This window comes from Monodelphis domestica, chromosome 1 (assembly GCF_027887165.1).
Source record: "Monodelphis domestica isolate mMonDom1 chromosome 1, mMonDom1.pri, whole genome shotgun sequence".
NCBI classification, from domain to species: Eukaryota; Metazoa; Chordata; class Mammalia; order Didelphimorphia; family Didelphidae; genus Monodelphis; species Monodelphis domestica.
The window spans coordinates 754,753,064-754,773,063 of NC_077227.1; the positions used below are offsets into that span (position 1 = coordinate 754,753,064).

The window sequence follows — 20,000 nt, forward strand, 5'->3', positions numbered from 1 at the left end:
CTTAAATTAGCACCTTGGCCAGGGGTCTCCTTTTTCCCCTCCTTTGTTTCCCTTTCTTCTTTATTCCCCAATATTCAGAGGATAACCTTAAAGTAGAATTCTTTTTCTTTTTTTCAATGAGTTTTACAATAAAATTTATTCAAGGAAGGTTCCATTTCCAAGATCTCCAAGTGTCTGATTTGCTTGAAAAAATGACCTAACAATCTCAATAGCCATTTCTCAGGGTAAGGACCCCAGGTTCTCTAGCTTGTGTCAAAGAGGTGAAGGACTCAAGGTGCAGAAAGAGGCAAATATTTGGGGACGTGGGGATGCATTACCAAATGAAGGAAATGGTTTTGCTGGATAATACATACTTGTTACAAGGGTTTGTTTTCATTTTTATTTTCTTCAAATCAATTTGGTATAGGGAAGGAAGGGGGGAAATACTTCAGCTCATTTTTAAAAGTAAAAATTAGATTTACAAAAGGAAACAAATGGAGTTTTCAAATACTCAGGGGACACCAGCTATTTCCATGATCCCAAAGAGTCACCTTCTATTAAGAAAGAGGCTTTGCACTAAGGAGCAGTGAATGCTGCTTGCCTTAATTTAACGATATTTCAAGAAACATGGGTAGAATGACTTCTGAGTTCCAGGAACCATGTCACATGCTAGGAACGCAAAGAAAAAAATGAAATATCAAGGAGTTTACATTCTCCTGGTGGCATGCAACCTGCACATTAATAGAAAGCCAGAGAGTGTGCAGAAAAGAGTACTTCTGGGATGAGGAAGGAGGAGGAATAGCATATTATCCTGGGGAATGACCTCCCTGGGAATTAGGGTGTGCTGAGTGCTTGGAAAGAATGGTGCTAGCCCAGGGAAGTGGGAGCCTTTGTAATATGCCAGGTGGAAGGAACTGTCTTCCGTAAGGGATGGACTGTTAAGAATGAGAGATGGGAATTAACAGAGTCTGGAAGCTTCTACCTGTGCCCAAGAAAAAAGAGGCAGGCTCTCCTCTGCCAGGCAACTGCTGCTGCACATTTCCTCCCAGCTGTATTTCCCATCCGGAGAAAGTGCATTTGCAACACTCGAGTGCTTCACAGGTCCGATGCTGAGCCAACACACTTCTGAGTCCCTGAGGCTCCTGGGTTTGGTCATTCACCATGTTTCTGATACCCCTTTACTTCCCTAGATTGCTGCAGCATACTGTTATGGCAACCCAGGGAGCTAGGAGAGCATAAACCTGCAAATGCACTTTTTCCTGTTCTACTAACTTAGCCAATGGATGAACTGACTCAGAACCTGCATAACTTTGAGGGCTCAAAAGCGATGCTCCCCGAGATGCTTCAGTGGTTGTGGTCTTGGAAGGGGGTGGCAGCATGCATCCTGCTTAATTTTGATTTCATTAGCTTTCCTCCAAAAACCATCCATCTTGCCATTTTTCCTATATTTGTCCAGAGTACCATCAATTGCCTGGTTTGCTGCTTAGGCAAACCTCCATCTTTCTCCTTCTACAATCTAACCAGTTCCCCCATTTTGTCATTTGTCATTGTCCTCCATATCTCTTCTGAATATCCCCTTTTCCTCTCTCATAAAGTCCCCTCCCTAGCTCGGTTTCCCATCACTTTTTACCTGGACTATAATAACCTTCCAATTCACCTCTCTTCCTTGAACTACGGTGGGGAGAGCCCCACTGGGGTCCATCTTCTACACAGCAGCCAAACCAATTTTCCTAAAGCACAAGTATGACCATATGACCTCCACTGATTCAACCAATTCTATTGGCTACTAGTGACCTGGGATATAATAGAAACTTCCCTGTTCAGCACTTCAAGCCATTTACCACCTAGTTCTTTCCTGCCTTTCCAGTCTTTTTACATGTTTCTCCTTTCACCAATTCTATAGTTAAATTATATTGTCTATTTGTTTGTTCTCTCTCAGTGATCCACCTCCCATCTCTGGCCCTTGTACTGGATGCCACCAATACCTGTCTTCACCTATGTATACCTCTTACAATTCCTAGTTCCTTCCTTCCTTCCTTCCTTCCTTCCTTCCTTCCTTCCTTCCTTTCTTCTTTCTTTCTTTCTTTCTTTCTTTCTTTCTTTCTTTCTTTCTTTCTTTCTTTCTTTCTTTCTTTCTTCTTTCTTTCTTTCTTTCTTTCTTTCTTTCTTTCTTTCTTTCTTTCTCTCTTTCTCTCTTTCTCTCTTTCTCTCTTCTCTCTTTCTCTCTTCTCTTTCTCTCTTTCTCTCTTTCCTCTCTTTCTCTCTTTCTTCCTTCCTTCCTTCCTTCCTTCCTTCCTTCCTTCCTTCCTTCCTTTCTTTCTTTCTTTCTTTCTTTCTTTCTCTCTTTCTCTCTTTCTCTCTTTCTCTCTTTCTCTCTTTCTCTCTTTCTCTCTTTCTCTCTTTCTCTCTTTCTTCTTTCTTTCTTTCTTTCTTTCTTTCTTTCTTTCTTTCTTTCTTTCTTTCTTTCTTTCTTTCTTTCTTTCTTTCTTTCTTTCTTTCTTTCTTTCTTTCTTTCTTTCTTTCTTTCTTTCTTTCTTTCTTCCTTCCTTCCTTCCTTCCTTCCTTCTTCCCTCCCTCCCTTTTTCCCTCCCTCCCTTTTTCCCTCCCTCCCTTCTTCCCTCCCATGCATAATACATTGCTTCCTCCAATAGAAAATAAGCTGAGGTCCTTTTTGCTTACTCTTTTATCCAGGGCTAAGCACTGGTCAAACGAAGGAAATAAAAGAAAGTACTTCCTGCCCTCAAGTGTCTTGAAATTTTTGTGGGGAGGAGAGGAAAATATATCCATTTACAAAATATAATGCAAAGAAAAATGGATTTGGAAACACAGAACTTTAGTTCAGATCCCAAATATGTCATTTATGATTTGTGAACTCTTGGATAAGTTTCCTCTCTAGATCAGAATTCTTCATCTAAAAAATTAAAAAGCTGGACAAGATGTCCTCTAAGGTCTCTTCCAGCTCAGAATCTATGATCATAAGCAGATATAATAATTGAATACAAAATAACCTTTTTTGCTCCAGGAGGAACAAAGCATCTTCTGGAGTGAGAGGAGATTAGAAAAAACCTTATTTGGCATGTGAAATTAGGATTGAAATTTGAAAAAAGTAGGGATTCTAAAAGTTAGAAGAGAAGAGGAAATGTGTACAAGGCATGGGCAAAAAGCCCAGAGGTAGGAGCTGGAATGCTATATGACCTTATTTTCCATTTGAATTTAATTTCCTGTTGCTCTGATGCCACATGATTAATTCTGAGTCACTGGGGAAGGCTTAGAGAAAAATGGGATCTTCCCAACTGTGTTCAATATTGTCTTCTCTGAGGGGTCCTAGAAATCTGGATGTGACAGAAAGGTATCATACTTACAACTGGAGTGATCTAAATCCTCTCTAAGGTTTAGAGCCCGATGGTCAGTCAGTCCACCTCCTTCATTTTACAAATAAAGATGATGAGGCCCAGAGAGGGGACAGGATTTTCCCAGAGTTACCTTGGTAGTACAAAGGAAAGTGAAGATTTGAATCTAGGCTTTTTGACTCTAAATTTCACCCTCCAAGAACTATACAGCAGCTCTCTCTGACCTGATCCCAGCCCAAGTAATTGCTTTGACTGAAGGACTGTTCTCAATTGCTGTTTCTTCAGGAAAGACATCACTTTATGACCCAGATGAAATGGCCTTCCCAGAAGGACATTTCTGGTTATTTTAAAACTGAATGTGGTCATTAAGAGTCATTTTGATCTCTTCTCACAGGTATCGATGCGGTGCAATGGATAGTGTGTTGGACAGAGGACAGAATTCATGGTCCTTCCACTGGTACTAACATTACCTTCCAGTTCCATCTCCAGGCCTCACTTTCCTTCTTTATAAAATAAGTTAAGATTATCTACTAGATCCTTCCTACCTCTGACATCTCAAGCCTTCTAGGATCCCTCCAGATCAGACACACTATTATCTATGAATAATTACCATTTACATAACAGTTTATGCTTACATGTTCCATTCCAGAGTCAATGAAGCAGAGCAGACCATCCAGATCCATTAACTCTAACACCCAGAAGGAGGAATTATCTGATTTTTTTTAAGAGACTGGTGTGACTCATTGCTTCATTTCCTAAGACTTCTGCAGTGGGAAGTAATTATACAAAAAAATTTCCATTTCTCTCAGACCCTGAGAGCTTCCCTTAGCCTTTACAGAAATAAAATATTTGAATTCAACCCTCATCCATGATGGCTAGAGTTCTCTTGGTAACTTTGGTACTCCTCCTATGTTGGCTGCATTCAACAGTAGTACGAAGAGTTGGCAAAGATCCAAAGAAAGGTGGTATCCTGTAGCTGTCAGGGCACTCATCTTGGAGTCTGAATACCTATCCTAGAAGCCAAGATCCAATGTTTCTTCACTGAGATCCCTTCTCTCTTTTGTCCCCTTCCACTACCCTTGCCCTGTCCTTAATCTCCTTCTTTCATAGTCATGTTCCTATTATTGATCAATTCAACCATATATACTTGACTCCATTGCCCCTTACCATATTACTAGTGAGTTTTTCCCAAATTCCAGCTATGGATTAAATTTGTCCCAGCATTATATTTCCCATTCATTGACTTAAAGACCTCTAGATTTTGAGTCAGAAAGTATCTTAGAGGCTACCTAATCTTACTCCTTCATTTTAAGAGACAAACAAACAAGCCTGGACACTTTAAGTGACTTGTCCAAGGTCACTCAGGTAATAAACAATGAAAGGAAATTCAAACCCAGGGCCATGGATCCCCAGATCCAGATCTCTTTCCACTGAAAAGTGTTGGGAAATGTTTCAAACCATTGTGCCTGAGGACAGAACAAATTTGTGCTATGTAACCTCACCTGCAATCTCAGTGCTATATAGCAAAGCTGTTATTCTTTTGTGATTATTCCTCCATAGAAAGCTCCACAGTGACCAATACAATATTATGAGCCTTTTCTTCTCTCTTCCCCTTCCCTCTCAGTAGAAGCCCAAGCCTCCTATTTAATGAGAAAACTGAAACTATGTATTATGGGCTTTCACTTCTCTCTTCCTCCACTTCTCAGATGCCCACCTCATTATACCTGTGTCCCGTCTTTTTTGTTGACTCAAATGAAGAGGAGGGAGGGGATTTACTCCTTGCAAGGGTCAGACTTTCCATTTGTGTTCTTCCTCCCATCCCATCCCATTTTCTTGGGATGCTCATCTTCTCTAGTATTTTCTTTCATTTTCTCTTTTCAGTCTCTTCACATCCATTTGACCTCCTTGACCACCTGAAAACTTAACCAGGTCTCCCTCATCTTGAATCAAAACAATTTTTAAAAAAATCTTTCATTTGGCTATGCTATTCCCTCAAGAAACTACCTAAGCATCTCTTTTGCCTTTCAGAGTCAAACTCCAAGTCTTTCAGCCATTTTCCAGTTACTTCCCTGGGGTCATGCTGATTGAAAAGAGCCCACTACAAATTTAAAATTAATTGGAAACTAATAATCTAATTCTTCAAAACTGGTAAGTCAAAGAACAAATTAAATAAACAATTACTGATCTCATTGAAGAGAATGACAATGAGGAAACAGCATACCAAAACTATAGGATGCAACCAAAGCAGTACTCAGAGGAAAATTTATATCTCTGAGTGCATATATCAACAAATCAGAGAGGGGAGAGGTCAAAGAATTGGGCATGCAACCTAAAAAAAACTAGAAGGAGAACAAATTAACAAACTTAAAATCTCCAAATAAAAACTCAATTGGAAATCCTAAAAATCAAAGGAGAAATTAATAAAATTGAAAGTAAAAGAACTAGTGAGTTAACAAATAAGAATAGGAACTGATACTTTGAAAAAAGCCCACTACAACTAGATGTCTCGAACTACTTGTTCATAACACCACATATATCACCTCCCCTTATTAATACGAAAGCTCTGAGAACTGTAAGCAAATTAGGACTACTATCCCTACAACTGAACATTCCCAATTCCTCAGTCAACCATCCTATGACTCCATTCAACAGCCTTGTGACCCTTCCCATAAGAGAGTTGTTTAAAGCTAACCTCTAAAAGCCCAGAGAATAAACACTGATTATATACCTCTCATGCCTCACTTTAGCTTTGCTTACCTTTTACTGTGCCTTCTGGAACTCCTATACTTAGCAAAGTTTCCTTCATTTTTGACCTTTTCTAATTTTTACAAATATCGTACAATACCACTATCCAAGGTACTTCATAGTCCTAGCTATATTTTCCTGTACTTAAAGTACTTGCTCTCTGAATTGTGGAAAGACTGGCCCCCCAAAAGAAAGTCAGAAACTCTCATCTCCCCATTGCCATATGCTACTTCCATACTCTACTGCTGGTATTACCATTGTTTAGCCTCTCCTCATTTGAGGTTTGTTTTATTCATGTAAACCACCTAATCCAGAGTCTGACAGCATTTATTTATCAGGTTCTGGAGCATTCTCCCTCTTTCCCTAATTATTTGATTACTGGTTCACATTCTTCCTCTCCATCTAAAATCTTGCTCTTAAACATGTGTGTTGATGTTCCACCACAATAACCTCTCATACCCCCAATCTACTCAACTCCCATGATTTATTCTGCTATTCCACCTCAGTTACACCCATAGAAGACTTCACACTTTCTGTTGACATTATCCATTTCCATGATCAAAATTCATCCATATCACTTAATAAATTAGATAATATTCGTACAAACACTTAGCACAGAACATGACACATCAGAGATACTTCTTCATTTTTCCCTGTCTTCCATAGAGAGGGGATACTCAATCTAATGATAGGGATGGAAGTCGTATTGCTAGAATTAGAGAAATTAGTAAAAAGTATAAAGGTAGGTGCAAAGAGTACACATAGATGAACAAATGAATGTCAAAAAGCATTTATTTAGAGTTTATAATATTTTAGGCATGGTGCTATGCCCTAAGGATACAAGTGTAAGCACGCTCCTGGTCTTACACATTATTATTATCCTAATAAGAGAAAGAAAAAGAATGAGGGCTAGAGAGGGCAGATGGGATGGTGGGGAATGTGATTTAAAGTTCCATTAGGAAAGGCTCGATTTGGTAGCCTTGTTCTGCACAAGGTAAATTGAAATCTAATCTCTTACTTAGATCCCAAGGACCAAGCACCTGCTATGGGCCAGACACTGTGCTAAGTGCTTTACAAATAGTATCTCTCCACTCTCCATCTGCAGCTCTTCATGATTTGAACTTCACAAAACAAGATACCCCTGCTTTGGTGACTTCTGTTTCTTTCCCTTTCCCTCCATATTCGGACTTCCTTTGGTGTGTTGCCTCTCTCCATTAGATGGTAAACTCTTTGAGGGAAGGACCTGGAATTTTTTTATTTGTGTCCCCAACACTTCATAACAGTACCTGGCATATTGTGGCACTTAATAAATCTTGACTGAATTGACATAAATTTGATCCTCCTAACAACCTCAGGGTGTAAATACTGTTATTAGCTTTATTTTACAGTTGAGGAAACTGAGGACGGCAAAGGTTAAATACTTTGCCTAGGTCACATAGCTAGTAAAATATCTGAGTCCAAATTTGAGCTCCAGTTCAAATGATTGATTAGGGTTGATTCCAGGTCAAGATTCATCCACTCTGGTATCACCTAACCCCTATGTATCCTGAGTAGAGAAGAGAAGGTTTGAAAAGGATTCTGTAGGGTCAATTATAAAGAGTTAATTAGGGATAAGCCAAAAGATGCTAATGTAGCAGGAGCAAGGACTAAATTGAAACTAGATAATGTGAATTTGTAGAGAAAATGAATAGCGTTGCTAAGTGACTTTCTCCTGCCCTATTCAGTAGGTCATGAATAGCCAGAGAGAAAACAGACGTGTTTACATGAGTATAAGCAGGATCGAGATTTGGAAAGAAATGAGCCACCTCGGGACAAGAAGGCAGGACACTTCAAAGGCAGCCACAGTGTAAAGTCAAACTAGTTAACCATTGAGTCAAAACTTTAGAGAGGGGGATGAGGCTAGAACAGAAGAGATGGCCAAGAAAATCATGAGAGAGAGAATGCCTAGAGGTCGTGGTGATGACAAAGAAGGAGTTTAGAAGAAGTGAAGCTCAGGGAAAACTAGGATAATGGGAAGTTAAGGTCAAATAGACAAATCTCCAAATTAAGGAAACTGCAAGTGACCATCCTTGTGTGAGATTGAGGGGGAGTAAAGAATGAATACATAAATGAAAGAAATAATTACCTTTAAGTCATTTACTAAGAGCTCACCAAATGAAAATGGTAGAGTAGGAAGAAACAATCCTCCTTCCACAAAGATGTAGAAGACACACCAGACTGAGGCATGATCAAGCAAGAAAAAATATCGAGTCACCTTTACAGTCCAAGCTGGAATTAAGAAACAAACAGAAATACTGGAGATGGATTTAGTCAGGAAATCTCCAGATGGAGCCTTCCAGCATGAAGATTAAATTAAGGTCTAGAACTGTGTACTGGGGAATGAAGAAGTCCCAAACCTGTGATGGAAGGGTCCAATGCTATGCAGGCAACAAGGACAGATAACCCATCGGCAACTCTTTAAGAACCCAGGTCTAGTTTTCAGGTTCCATGTTTCCTGAGGCTGCAGATTGTCAAGAATCAAGAAGAAAAATTATTTAGAGCAGTGCCCCCTGATCAGATCCAGCCCTCAGCCCAGCCTTAATTCTGCACTGGAATAATCTGGGGAGGATGCTCAGATGGAGCAAAGCCTACAGTTCTATCTTCTGAAACTACAAAGCTAGCTGGAGCTAGCAATAGTTACCTGGAATTCCAGCCAGGGGCAAGGCCATAGTAGTACTGCTGAGACCCCAAATCAGGTAATTTTCCTACAGAGTTCAGATAAGGTCAACCATAAAACTTTGTCCTGAATCAGAGAGTTTGGGGGTACATTGAAAACATTTAGAAAGTCAGTCTGAGCTACCTTAGAAATCCTTCAAGAACATAACACTCAGTCCTGGAGAAAGGAGATAAACCCAAAGGAATACAAACAGAATCATGCAAAGCCCAGATACTACTTAAGAAATGTACAGAACAAAGCTCAAATTCATAAAGCAAGGCTGGAAGAATGAGAAATAAATGATTCCATAAGATAAGAAGAAGTACTAAAACAAAGCCAAATGATTAAATCAGAAGTATGTTATCTGGTAGCAAAGGTTGATTAAGGACCAGAAAAACAGCTCAAAGAGATATCTAAGAATTATTGGACTACCTGGAAACTATGACCAAAAAAAGCTTAGAACTATTATTTCAAAAATCATAAAAGAAAACTGCCCTAATTTCTCAGAACCAGAGGGCAAAGTAGAAATAGAAATAGAAAGAATTCCTCAGTCACTTCTTAAAAGAAACTTCAAAATAAAAACTCCCTGGAACATTAAGCCAAGATCTAGGACTGGGTCAAAGGAAAAATACTGCAATCAGCCAGAAAGAAGTCAAATAAGCAAAGATCCACAGTCAGGATCACATAAGTCCATCACTAAAAAGAATCAGAGAGCTTAAGATATTACATTCCAAATTTAAAAAAAAAATGTTTTCAACTAAGAATAACTTGCTCAACAGAATGGAGTACTGTATCTCCATATAGGGAGAAGAAATGATCCTTTAAGAGTATGTAGAATTTTTAAGTATTTCTGTGAAAAGACCAGAGTTGAGGAGGAGAAACTTTAAAATGCAAACACAGGAATGAAGAAAGTCAGAAAAAAGGTAAATGTGGGTAAAAAATCATAAAGGAATCAATAAAGATAAAGTATTTACCTTCTAGAAGGAGGAGAAGGCACACACATACACACACACTATATATATATATATATATATATATATATATTTAGTAGCCTAATGCAGGGAGCTATTGAGGGAGTCCAATAAGATAGAAAACTTGAGAGTGAATATTTTTTGTGTTGTGATAATTTTAAAAAAGAGAGAGGAAAAGGAATACACTGGGAGGGGTGGAGGGGGAGAGAAAAGGTGGAAGATGTTATCTCACATAATTGTGGTACATAAGTAAAAGTAGACTTTAGAAACAAGGAGGAAGAAGTCAGCAATACTTGCACTTAACTTCCATCTGAAATAGTCAAAGGAAGGAAGAGTTTTTATTTTGATGTTTCTTTTAAGAATGAACTCAAGAATTCTTTCTATTTCCTCTTAGATTGTAAGTCTCCTGAGGGTGGGGACTGCTTTGCTTCATAATAATAAATGTTTGTTGGATTTGGCATGTCTTAGAATTGTAGAGTAATCAATTGGATCTTCCTTTTCCACAACCATGGGGTGTAATGTCATCTGTTGTTTGTTTGTCATCACCCTCATTAGATTATAAGGTCCTTGAGGGAAGGGTCTGTCTTTTACCTCTTTTTGTAGCCCCAGCACTTAGCACAGTGCCTGGCAGAGATGGGGTCCTTGACAAATCCTTGTTGATTGATTAATAATTGGTTTAATTATTTTTCCATGTTCTAGAGTTGGACATTAGGGATATATGTTGCAATGGAAGTGCTGAAGGCCCTCCAAACAGCAGCCCAGAGACTGAATGGAATAGCTAGAGTGCTATGATGGAGATACAATGAAGAATTGAAGAATATGGTAGAAGGTGGCAAGCCAGGACTTGGGAAGGCTGATGAATTAAGAAGACTGGGACAAAATGTTGACTACCAAGGGTAGGAGGAATAGGGGTTAAAGAGAGCACAGAGAAGGGATCAGGCAGTTGGGGTAAAGGAATATGCCTTTTAGGCCAGATGAGGAAAAAGCGGATCCCAAATTTGTACATGGCTCCTGAGGACTTAAGTGAACACAATCCAAAACAGAGCTGGCCCAAAGAAGAATGCAACACACTGGCTTTTTCTGAGTTAAAGAATGAAGAAATGCAGAGAAGCCATTTATTTAACCCTGGCTTTGTGCAAAGAACTCTGTTAAGAAGAGGGTATACAAACAAAGGGCCCATCATTGAAGGTTTCCAAGGAAAGATTAGGTGCTGTCACAGCAATTCTTGCCTTTTTATATTTTCCCTGACAAGAAAACAGTCCTGGGTCGGATGCCTGCCCACTGCTACCTTCCTTCAACCCTACCCCAGCAACTTCTGAATGGCTCTCTTAGGGCAGCAGTCATCAGAGCTAAGGAAAGAAACTAAAGATTTGAGAGTCACTAGTCCAAGCCCAATAGGTCCTGGGGTGGAAATAACTGGGTTACTGGTAGAACAGAAACCCAGTGCAGGGGCAGCCATGTGGACAAAGTCCTGGCACTGGGATGAGCAGCCTGTGAATCCCAAGGTGCAAATGGAGAGGCTTCCTCAGCCTCCTCCACCTCCCAATCAGATCCATTGCTACTGCTGACATCCTGCTGGGGCTCTGAGTGCCAGCCATTGCCTAATATTATGAGACTCGCAGTCTGACATTTACGAAATGGTAACATATCTGTGGAGACGGATCCTTTGGGAGTTAGGAGGTGGCGCCTGATTTAGGTGAGGTCTGTAGGCGCTAACACATCAAATCAGCTCCCAGATGAGTAAAAACACTTTTTGTGGGAAACAAATTTGACACAGAAAGTTATATAAACTCTGCATAAATGAAGAGCTGTTCTTTTCCCCTTGTCTCTGATCTAAGGAATTCACCATTTGTGCCACGAAGTGGGCTTTTCCACCAGGGGGACAATATGGGGTAATTTCCTGTGTTCAACAGTCCCTTCCATGACCCCATCAGTATTTGACACCCCAAATCCAACAAACAATTATCAAGGGGCTCCTGCGTGTTGAGTACTAGAATATTTCCTAGAGACAATGAAATATTTTGATCCAATTAGTTTTTTGTCTTCATAGAACTCACAAGCTATAACTATAAAAAGAAACCTATAAACTGTACCTTTTGGAATCTCTTCCCATAAAAGTATCCATTAGTGTGTGTGTGTGTGTGTGTGTGTGTGTGTGTAAAACACAGAATTTACAGTGTTCCTGTGGAGAATTCAGTTAGTATCTTCCCTATCTTCTTTATCTCTGGAGATACCCTGCCACCGTTAATAACTTGTTTGGTTTTTTATTTTAATTTTTGGTTGAGTCTATTAAGCAATATAATGGCCCTTTAAGGGTCCATGGGTTCTCTCTTCTCCTAGGCTATAGAGGTTCCATTGAAGGAAAAAAATCAGTATAAGTAAAGCAGCTCAGAACCCCAAGCTAAGGAAACTCCTAACATTTAGGCAAAGTTTTGTTTTTCTATGATAATTTGATTATATGTTTATCTTCATCTAACCTCTTTTATAGTGGAGGTAAAATCTTAGATTAAACCTTTTTTGGATAAATACATGAGCAGAAGATGTTATAGTATCTGTTAATACCAGATGGTTAATTGGGGAAAAACCAGAATTTTTTTTCCTGGAATTTACCTCAATCCTTGAAGAAGTGTGTCTAATTGGTCCTTAGTTGGAATTTCATCCACAGCATCCTTATCTGAAATGCATGTTAAGCATCTGAACCTCCTTTTGCTCTTCCTTCTCTACCATAGTTCACCTCTACGTTTTCTCTTTTTCTTTGTTGCTCCTGTATCATCAATCTGTATGGTTCATCTCTTAAGATTTCCTTCTTCCTCTTGATATGTTCTTTAATAATTATGTGGACCTTTTAAGAATTTAAGAGGGTAACTCATTTCTTTCTTTTGATTAAAGTATCAAGGTAGTCTCAAATGGCTTTCAAGATGAAGAAAGGAATGCTTATGCCTTTGAATTCTAAACCTCAGGATGCTGTTCTTAGCCTTCCATTACATTTATCAATGGCATATGTATTATAATGCATAGAATAGTTCCTCTAATTGAATGTGAGCTTCTTATGGGTGAGGATTATTTCACTGTCTTCTTTCTGTCTCCATTGATTAGGAAATACTGGATGTGTATATGCTTTATAAATGCTGGCGGATTGTACAATTGATTAATAGTAGAACCAAAGCTTAAAAGAGATCACTGAGGTCATGTAGTCCAACCCATGTGCTCCAAAAGAATACCTAACAAGAGGTAACAGACATTTGGCTGTCTTAGAAACCTCACTACTTTCTAAGGCAGTCGGGCCATTTTACTTTGGAATTTCTCTTATGCAGAGCAATTTTTTCTCTTCAAATAAAGCCTAAAATTACTTCAACATTCCTATCACCCATTGCTGCCCTCTGGCATGAGTGACAATAATTCTAATCTTTGTTCCACCTAGAAACCCGTCAAATCCTTGAACAAAGTTTCTTCCATGAGTGTTCTCCTTTCCAAACCAAACTTTCTCATGGTCCTCCACTGATCTTTAGATCTGGAAACTCAAAAATCTTCTATATCCTCTTTGCTATTCCTTGGGCAATCTTCAGTTTATCAATGGTCTTCCTAAAGTGTGGTACCAAGAACTGGATGTAATATATGAAATGTAGCCTGAATAGTACAGAATGCAGAAGAGTTATTGCCACTATATTCTTGGAATCCTGCTTCTCAGTGTAGTCCAATGTAGCATTAGATTGCTTGGTGACCATATCACACAGATGATTTATTTAAATATCAGTCCATTAAAATCCCTCGATCTTTCTTCAGATGAACTGTTAGTTATCTGTGGATTGTCTATTATGTATTTTCTTAAGTTATTTTTAACATGAGTTGTTTTTATATTAATCTATTTCTATTTCTTAAATTTAGACTACAGTTCTGTCTTGTCAAGATCACAGGATGCATATCAGAATTCTCTCTCCTTGCTGTTTATCATTAATTAACCTAACAAACATACAATTCATATATATATATGTATATATACATATATGTCAGAGTCATTAATAAAACTATTATATTGCATTAGGTCAAATATAGATTCCTGACATGTTCCACTGGAGATCTCTTCCCAATATGGCTAAACCAATAATCCCTATTTAAAATTTTAATCTGGGGTGGAGAGACAAGATGATGGAATAAGGCAGAGACTTTCCTGTGCTCTCCAAAGTTTTCCCCCAAGCAACTTTAAAATAATACTTTAAAACAAAATCTAGTGCTCCAGATCCAATAAAAGAGTGAAATAATTTTCCATCCAAAGACAATTTAGAAGGTTAGCAAAAAAGGTCTATCTCAATGAGGTGAGAATAGAGTGCTCTCCAGCACAGACTATGTCTCAAGAAGCCACTAACAGGTCTTAAGCAAGACTGAAATGGCAATGGTGACTTCTAGAGCTCTCAACCCACTGACATTAAAATGGGTCAGACAACTAATCAAAAGGAGATTATAGGGGACTCTTTGCTGGCAGGTTGTCGGACTTTGTTGAATTGCCCATATGCAGTTTCATTTCACAGTCCCAGGGCAAAGAGAAATACTAGTACACTAGAGCATGAGGGCAGATCATGGTTACAGTTCTAGGTTCTAAAAAAGTGCTTGAAACCACTCAAAGAACAGAATACAGGCAAAGATAGTGACCTTTCCTCTCCTTAGATCATATCATCTTAAAAGAACTGAAAACTTACAAACCCTCAGAACTAGTTCTGAAAAGAGCAACAGAAAAAACCTGAAGCATGGAACAGTGACTCCTTCATAGCAGGAGTAAAACTCAATTGTAAAATAAAATTGAAGTCAAGAAATGGGCTGGAAATTGAACAAACAACCAACAAAAGAACCTGACCTTAGAAAGTTATTATGGTGACCAGGAAGTCAAAACATCAGTTCAGAAGAAATCAACAAAGTCAAAACATTAACATGCAAAGCCTCGAAGGAAAATATGAACTGGTTTCAGGATCAAAAAGCATTCCTAGAAGAGCTCAAAGGAAAATTTAAAAACCAAATGAGAGAAGTAGAGGAAAAATTAGGGAAAGAATTGAAAATGATTCAAGAAACCACAGAAAAGCATCAGTGGCTTAGTAAAGGAGATACCAAAAACACTGAATAAATTAATATCTTAAAAAACAGAATAGGTCAAATGATTAAAGAGGCACAAAAACCCAGTGAAAAGAATTTCTTAAAAAGAATTTGGCCAAGTAAAAAAGAGATACAAGTAGAATTGAACAAATATAAAAGGAAGTACAAAAGAGTACTGAAGTAAATAATTCCTGAAAAACTAGAATTGGGAGAGTAGAACCTAATGATTCCACAAGACATCAGGAAAGAAGGAAATGAAATAAAAAGAATTAAAAAGATTAAAAAAACATGTTAAAATGTCTCAACCTGGCTTAACCAGTCAGCTGAGATGATTTTACTACAGTATAGTCACTGTGCATGCTACAGTTTCTTGGAACCACAAATGAGTGTGGGGTGGCAAGTGGACATCACAGATGGAAACCAGCCCCCCAAAACACTCAGTAACCTTCACACCCTGAACATCACATGTATTCCAAAATAATATAAGATTATTTTCCAAAGAACTTTTAGTGAGAAATGCTATTTACCCCCAGAGAATTGATGGAGTCTGAATTCAGATGGAAGCATACTTTTATTCTACTTGGGGGAGGAATTGATCTGTGCTTTCTTTCACAATATGACTAATATGTAAAATGTTTACATGGTGGCACATGCATAACCAATATCAAATTGCTCATTGACGGGGCAGGAGAATAATAAGAAAGAAAAGTTGGAACTTAAATTTTTTTAAAGAAATGTTAAAAATGTTTTTACATGCAATTGGAAAAATAAAATAAAATTTAAACCACAATTAGTTCATATAATGATGCTTTTTTGAGTGTGGACATTAATGTTATCCTCAATCCACATAAGTGTACTGTTGTCTAGTTCACATTTCTCCATATTTTTCAGTACCATATTACGTAAATCTTTAGGTAATGCTTTTTGAAAATCTAGGCAAACTGACTATGGCATCCCCTCATTTGTCCAGTTTCATACCCCTGTTATAATTTGTGAAATCATGGCAGCTCTTTGGAATCATCTATCATCATTTCCTTTCCCACTTTTTTACTAGACCATCTTTTTAATAATCCATTCTATCATTTTCCTGGAAATTAACACCAAACTCACTGCCCTGAAATTTGAAGCCTGTAGTATCAGGGAAAGTGTATCAGGGAAAATATGGCTTCTTGTTCTATTTCCATATTTATCCTGGGTACCAATCCCTCTTAACCACTTTTGTTCCTCTCTGTCCTGTCCACTCTGAAGATTCCTTTCCTAAGAAGTATATAATTGAAAATCTGTTACCCTAAAAAAGAACTACATTTCCTGGGAGCCCACTGACTTCCTGTCATTACATACTTCCTGTAGACAGGGAATAAATATTCAGTGCGCAGTCATACTCCCTCTCTGGGGCTTGAAGGCAAGGATGGTAAGCACAGGGGTTTTGAAATGGCTGATTAGTCATGGGCACGTGGTTTTTTAAACATTTGTATCCCTTTTATTCCCTTATTTCTAGTGATCATTAATAAATCTCCTAAAATATAGTATTTTTATTATTGCACATTTAATTTTAACTTTTACAGAAGAGAAAAAGGAAGCAAAATCAAAATAAAACATCTCTGCCTTCACTCATCTTTCCATTATCATCTTTCCATCTACTCCAAGTACAGGATCTACCTTTTCTTTTGTGCTACATTAAAAAAAACTTAAAAAAAGAAGAAAAAGCCTTATATGTATCTGTCCTTGGTTTTTCCCATCATCTTCATCTCCTTCTGAATTGCAGTTCTTCAAACAACCTTTTTGTAGGAGTAGGAGTTAGTACAGCCTTTGAATACAGAAGTAACAGGATCGTCTCTAGGAAGAGGTATGACTGAAAGAATTAATGAATAAATGAACAGATGTAAAAGCATTATTAAATGATTCCTTTGTGCCAGAAACTGTACTTCTCACTGGAGAGAGAAATACAGAAGTGCTCCGATAACCTGCTCTCAAGGAGCTTACATTCGAATAGAAGCAGATGGCCAAGGTAGTTGGGCAGGGAGCATTTGGGGAGTCACAGATTTGGTGGGTTGGTCCTTCTAGCTACTAATCATAGAAACAATTAATAATTTCATCAAGGAAAATGACAATGGCGAAACATCCTTTCAAACCTTTTGGGATGCAGCCAAAGCGGTAATCAGAGGCAAATTCATATCCCTGAAAGCTCATATTAACAAACAAGGGAGAGCAGAGATCAATCAATTGGAAATGCAATTGAAAAAACTCGAAAGCGATCAAATTAAAAACCCCCAGCAGAAAACCAAATTTGAAATCCTAAAAATTAAGGGAGAAATTAATAAAATCGAAAGTGATAGAACTATTGATTTAATAAATAAGACAAGAAGCAGGTACTTTGAAAAAACAAACAAAATAGACAAAGTACTGGTCAATCTAATTAAAAAAAGGAAGGAAGAAAAGCAAATTCACAGCATTAAAGATGAAAAGGGGGACAGCACCTCCAATGAGGAGGAAATTAAGGCAATCATTAGAAATTACTTTGCCCAATTATATGGCAATAAATACACCAATTTAGGAGAAATGGATGAATATATACAAAAATACAAACTGCCTAGACTAACAGAAGAGGAAATAGAATTCTTAAATAATCCCATATCAGAAATTGAAATCCATCAAGCCATCAAAGAACTTCCTAAGAAAAAATCCCCAGGGCCTGATGGATTCACCTGTGAATTCTATCAAACATTCAGAGAACAGTTAACCCCAATACTATACAAACTATTTGACATAATAAGCAAAGAGGGAGTTCTACCAAACTCCTTTTACGACACAAACATGGTACTGATTCCAAAACCAGGCAGGTCAAAAACAGAGAAAGAAAACTATAGACCAATCTCCCTAATGAATATAGATGCAAAAATTTTAAATAGGATACTAGCAAAAAGACTCCAGCAAGTGATCAGAAGGATCATTCACCATGATCAAGTAGGATTCATACCAGGGATGCAGGGCTGGTTCAACATTAGGAAAACCATCCACATAATTGACCACATCAACAAGCAAACTAGCAAGAACCACATGATTATCTCAATAGATGCAGAAAAAGCCTTTGATAAAATACAACACCCATTCCTATTAAAAACACTAGAAAGCATAGGAATAGAAGGGTCATTCCTAAAAATAATAAACAGTATATATCTAAAACCAACAGCTAATATCATCTGCAATGGGGATAAACTAGATGCATTCCCAATAAGATCAGGAGTGAAACAAGGATGCCCATTATCACCTCTACTATTTGACATTGTACTAGAAACACTAGCAGTAGCAATTAGAGAAGATAAAGAAATTGAAGGCATCAGAATAGGCAAGGAGGAGACCAAGTTATCACTCTTTGCGGATGACATGATGGTCTACTTAAAGAATCCTAGAGATTCAACCAAAAAGCTAATTGAAATAATCAACAACTTTAGCAAAGTTGCAGGATACAAAATAAACCCACATAAATCATCAGCTTTTCTATATATCTCCAACACAGCTCAGCAGCAAGAACTAGAAAGAGAAATCCCATTCAAAATCACCTTAGACAAAATAAAATACCTAGGAATCTATCTCCCAAGACAAACACAGGAACTATATGAACACAACTACAAAACACTCGCCACACAACTAAAACTAGACTTGAACAAATGGAAAAACATTAACTGCTCATGGATAGGACGAGCCAATATAATAAAAATGACCATCCTACCCAAACTTATTTATCTATTTAGTGCCATACCCATTGAACTACCAAAATACTTCTTCACTGATATAGAAAAAACCATAACAAAGTTCATTTGGAAGAACAAAAGATCAAGGATATCCAGGGAAATAATGAAAAAAAACACATATGATGGGGGCCTTGCAGTCCCAGACCTCAAACTATATTACAAAGCAGCAGTCATCAAAACAATTTGGTACTGGCTAAGAAACAGAAAGGAAGATCAGTGGAATAGACTGGGGGAAAACGACCTCAGCAAGACAGTATACGATAAACCCAAAGATCCCAGCTTTTGGGACAAAAATCCACTATTCGATAAAAACTGCTGGGAAAATTGGAAGACAGTGTGGGAGAGACTAGGAATAGATCAACACCTCACACCCTACACCAAGATAAATTCAAAATGGGTGAGTGACTTAAACATAAAGAAGGAAACCATAAGTAAATTGGGTAAACACAGAATAGTATACATGTCAGACCTTTGGGAGGGGAAAGGCTTTAAAACCAAGCAAGATATAGAAAGAATCACAAAATGTAAAATAAATAATTTTGACTACATCAAACTAAAAAGCTTTTGTACAAACAAAACCAATATAACTAAAATCAGAAGGGAAACAACAAATTGGGAAAAAATCTTCATAGAAACCTCTGACAAAGGTTTAATTACTCATATTTATAATGAGCTAAATCAATTGTACAAAAAATCAAGCCATTCTCCAATTGATAAATGGGCAAGGGAAATGGATAGGCAGTTCTCAGATAAAGAAATCAAAACTATTAACAAGCACATGAAGAAGTGTTCTACATCTCTTATAATCAGAGAGATGCAAATCAAAACAACTCTGAGGTATCACCTCACACCTAGCAGATTGGCTAACATAACAGCAAAGGAAAGTAATGAATGCTGGAGGGGATGTGGCAAAGTAGGGACATTAATTCATTGCTGGTGGAGCTGTGAACTGATCCAACCATTCTGGAGGGCAATTTGGAACTATGCCCAAAGGGCGACAAAAGAATATCTACCCTTTGACCCAGCCATAGCACTGCTGGGTCTGTACCCCAAAGAGATAATGGACACAAAGACTTGTACAAAAATATTCATAGCTGCGCTCTTTGTGGTGGCCCAAAACTGGAAAACGAGGGGATGCCCATCAATTGGGGAATGGCTGAACAAACTGTGGTATCTGTTAGTGATGGAATACTATTGTGCTAAAAGGAATAATAAAGTGGAGGAGTTCCATGGAGACTGGAACAACCTCCAGGAAGTGATGCAGAGTGAGAGGAGCAGAACCAGGAGAATATTGTACACAGAGACTAATACACTGTGGTATAATCGAACGTAATGGACTTCTCCATTAGGGGCGGTGTAATGTCCCTGAACAACTTTCAGGGATCCAGGAGAAAAAAAACACCATTCATAAGCAAAGGATAAACTG

At 38.0% G+C, this 20,000-nt stretch overlaps 1 long non-coding RNA gene across 1 annotated transcript in view; it reads left to right on the top strand.

Moving 5' to 3' along the window:
• Window positions 1-20,000, top strand: part of LOC103097642 (uncharacterized) — an 87,160-nt gene that overhangs the window by 8,151 nt on the left and 59,009 nt on the right. Inside the window, exon 2 of the long non-coding RNA XR_008915933.1 lies at window positions 5,358-5,477. This is a non-coding gene — a long non-coding RNA (uncharacterized LOC103097642). The remainder of the gene's footprint in view (window positions 1-5,357; window positions 5,478-20,000) is intronic.